Here is a 4,297-nt window from a genome sequence, read left to right as displayed (position 1 = left end):
ATCCAACAAGAGCTCAATTCGGACATTACATTCCAAGTCTAAAATAAACATCCCAACTAAAAACAATAAAACCCAAATTTTCTAGTTATTACATCCAACATTCTAAACATGTTTGACTAGTTAATATGTACCACTTGTCAAATTTCGACAATTCCAAACATAAATCAGAATGATGGATGTAATTGTCACCAAACATCCCTTAATTAACCACCAACCACCAGCAAACACAATATCAATTCACATAGTTCAGAGGAAAGCTATATATATATATATACTTATCATTTTTACATCTTGTCTTGGATAAATTCAAGCACCTCCATCCGCAACTCATCCAGCTCCTGCCTTGTGTAGGACTTTCAAGTTTTGGCTGCCCACTATAAAACACACGTAAAAATTAACAACCAGAATATTATTAACCAGAATTGCCATATGTATAATTAAAAATAAACAGAACCAACTATTTATAATTTAACCAGAAGAGGACCTTTTCTATATTTAACCGTAATTTTCTTCGTTAATCCAAAACTATATACCAGATAGTTCCTTATCACTAATAAAAACAAGATCCATCTGGAAATCACTAATAATAAAAAATGATAATAAAAATGGCACTCATATTTATCTGTCCTGAAAAACTACACAAAAAAATTCTACATGCCATCTATCGGAAATGATTTGCATATATACCTTGGTAGTAAAAGATAGCTCCTTATCAGCAATGATATCTTTCATGTATCGCAATATAACATAGCCACATTCAACCCCTCCTGGTTGTTTGGGAGATCCCTGTTACAATATAAAATCTGAATTAGCACCAGAAATTAATTAAAATTACAAAGTGATAAAAAAATACAAAAAACTTACAAGAAGATTCTTTATCTGAGGAGCTTTATTTCCCCTTCCAGTTTGAGCATTGTAGGATTTCATCGCTCTACATTGCAGAACAACAATAATATATATGATTATTTTTCAAAAGGGAGAATATTTACTATATATATATTTATATATAGTAATTAACAGAAATATATTACTCTGTTAATGATTTTTCCAACTCATCAAAATGTGTTGGATGTGGCAGAGGGTTCAGAATATAAATGTCGCCATCCCAAATTACAACCAAAATCCAGTGGCAACTATGTTTATAAAAAAGAAAAAAGAAAAACACAAGTCAGAAATTTTAAAAAAACTACCTAAATATATTAATTTGTAAAAGCATGTCTAAATTAAAAATACTTATGATTATGTGGCATGAAGTACATGCGATAGGGACTACTCTCTTTCAACCGATTAACAAAATAAGAATGAAAAGATTTGTTCAACGTAAATGTAGCTCCTGGATCGAAAAATCCATATAAGACCACATCATCATTCTTCCTCTCAATCTTAATCAGTCTTTGCAAGAGCCTACCAGGGAGTGAATTACATTACTTATAATATCCGTATAAAACATGAATATTGAATATGTAACGATAAAAAATTAACTTACGCCATATAAGCAGATATTGCAGCTTGGCCAATCATATCGAACTCCAACAATGCTTTCACATTTTCATACAATATATAAATTATTTTCTCAGTCCCAAACACGTCCGAATCACACGGAATTGGTATTGACTCCCCAGTGGCTTTCATGAAGACTACAGCATGTTTGTATAACACCTTGTACTGCTTTGGCACATTCTTGTTTAGCTTCATTTTTCTATAATCATCTTGAAGTTTCTGCAACTCCTCTTTCCGCTTAGACTGCCCCTGCAACACTTCCTTTTTCTTTTTCTACACAGAATTAAATAAAACAAGAATAATCGGTTATTATTGACATAACTACTATAGAATGCAACAATCAATTCAGAGTATATTGACATAATTTTTATATAACATACCGCCACAGTTGGGTAGATGATCAATTCACGAGGCCATGCTACGTGAGAGCCAACTGCTTGGAGTACAACCTCAATTTCACCAGGTATGGGCACTGGAACCGACGCCTCTGGCTGGATGTGTCCGTCAACCGACACACGAACATGTCCGGGCTTTAGAGGCACTCCGTGTACTGAAACATTCATCTCTTCGTGATCATCAAAAACTGTTCCAAAAGCAACCTTATTCTCTATGCAATCCAGTGCAAGCTCACATGACTGTGGACCCTACATTATAGTGAGGGATCAATTTAATTTTATTGCATAAATCCCAAGTCTGTAGGCATATATCTAGTAGATCTTAATAATATTTTACCTTCTTTCCGCTCGGAGGAGAGGGGTCAAAACCAACAAAGTCTTCATCATTTACCAACAACTGTTTGGCACTCAGCGGTTTAACAGCAACTCCAACATTCCGCTTATCAGCAGCTCCCTCTTTATTAACAGGTACTTGATAACTTGATTTGTCAGAGAACATAGGAGAGTGACCATTCGAAGCATTAACCAAGGCCTTAAGTTCAGCCATCTCCCGCTGATTTCTTTCCAACTGATCCAACAACTCTGCCTTGGTAATTTTAGTCTTTTTCACTTTCGGCAAATTGAAGAATGCTGTTGGAGTGACAAAGCCGCCAACCCCTCGAACCCTTCCTGCGTGCTCAGGAGTCTGAAGTGCCGTAGTCAACACATCTTCTGTTCCATGTGGAACAAATTCACCCTTCTCCTTCATTTCAAGTAACTCAGCCTGTAAAATAAATACAAACAATTAGTGCATTATTTATGACGCAATTATCTTTGAAGGGAATGCAGTATTAAAAATATCACTTACAATTCTCGCATTTATTTCCGCTTGCTCTTCAGTAAGCTCATCAGGATTCTTTGGCATCCTAGCCTTCCACCAACAAATTGCACGATCAGGTTTCTCTTTCCGCTTTAAGTTCCCTTTCTTTATCTGTTAAAAAAGAGAAAATGTTTAAACTCCCTTAAAACTTAGAATTGCAAAGCCAAATAGATATGGTTCTTACTTCTTCTTCTCGCAAACCAATATACCCCTTCCTTGACAAGCGGTGATGATATTTCCGTTTACCCACTCTATTGCTCTGTAACTTACGTTGTTCCTGCACCAAAATAAATTAGTAAAAATTAATAAATATTATTTAACCAAAATCTATTTAATCATTTAGCAAGTAAAATGGCAATCATGTATATTTTATTAGTAGAATATATTCATACCAGCCATTTGGGGCTCGTCCTCTCTGCAACAAATTTCTTCCAAGGTTCTTTACCAACAAACACATACTTCTTCGGAGGCTTCATCAATTTCTTCTTTTTTCCAATAAATGGCATCACATATTTTGCAGTTAAATCAGCTTTAAACTCCCTCCATTTTTCACCTGTCGATTGTAGCACAAGCTTCTCACTTTCTGGGGCAATTTTGAATGTGTCCTAAAGAGCCACATAATATAAATTAGCCACATAATTTACAGTCACAATTTAAATAAAATGAAGAAGTCAACAAGGGATATAATTTACCTGGACATCATCCCATAATTTTGCTTTTAGATCACAATCCACTTTTGGCCAGTTTTCAGTGTCGATTGGAATCATTGTCCTTGCGAGCATTCCTATGTAAGACTGTAAAGTAGGCCTGGTATTTCCGATGGGAACTCCAAAATCATTGTATCTAACTTTAAATTTCTTTCCCCGAGCTTTCTTCACCACTACTTTGTGAAGAGCTGAAACACCACGCGCACCTCCTAGCCTTTTTTTTGCAGATTCAGAAGTGGTCATCGTTTCTTCACAACTACTTTGAGTTTGATATTGTGGAGGGACTTGAACCAACTTTTCATTACAAGTCTCTGAAGTTTTGACATCAGGAACAATCTCATCATCAACCTTTTCAGAGTTATTCTTCCTGTCATTTTCTTCGAAAATTACTTTCTTGGCTTTTTGCTTCTTTGCCATTTTGCTCCCTTAGTCTGCATTAAATTGAATAATAAAGCCATCAGTTGAACAATATATTTTCAGTCCGTCATTAATTACAGTCAAGCATAAATAATAAATTGTAAAATCAGCAAGTACGAATACAACTATATAAGAACAATAATTTATCTAAACTGCAATCAGTAATTAATCACATCCGAAATAACTCTAAAGTATTTTATAGAAGTACAATTAAATAATGCAAAATAATTAAAGAAAAAATAATGCCATCAATCAGTAATTATGGATGAACTACTTATATGATTATAACAATGCAAAATAAAAGAAAAAAAATTAACAATATATTTTACACATTATAACACAATTAAAGGCAAATATATTTGGTTCATTCAGTCATTCAAATTCCCATTTAGATATATATTTTACATAAAGCTACATCA

At 34.1% G+C, this 4,297-nt stretch overlaps 1 long non-coding RNA gene across 1 annotated transcript; it reads right to left on the bottom strand.

Moving 5' to 3' along the window:
* Positions 1-863: 863 nt before the first annotated feature.
* Positions 864-1,348, bottom strand: LOC141706496 (uncharacterized). The gene is made up of 3 exons (XR_012568849.1): positions 1,234-1,348; positions 1,032-1,133; positions 864-931 (listed from the first exon to the last, which is right to left on the bottom strand). It is a non-coding gene; the product is annotated as an uncharacterized LOC141706496 (long non-coding RNA).
* Positions 1,349-4,297: the final 2,949 nt, after the last annotated feature.

This window comes from Apium graveolens, chromosome 2 (assembly GCF_009905375.1).
Source record: "Apium graveolens cultivar Ventura chromosome 2, ASM990537v1, whole genome shotgun sequence".
NCBI classification, from domain to species: Eukaryota; Viridiplantae; Streptophyta; class Magnoliopsida; order Apiales; family Apiaceae; genus Apium; species Apium graveolens.
Note: the sequence above shows the minus strand (reverse complement) of the source record. Positions and strands in the feature narration are given on the sequence as shown.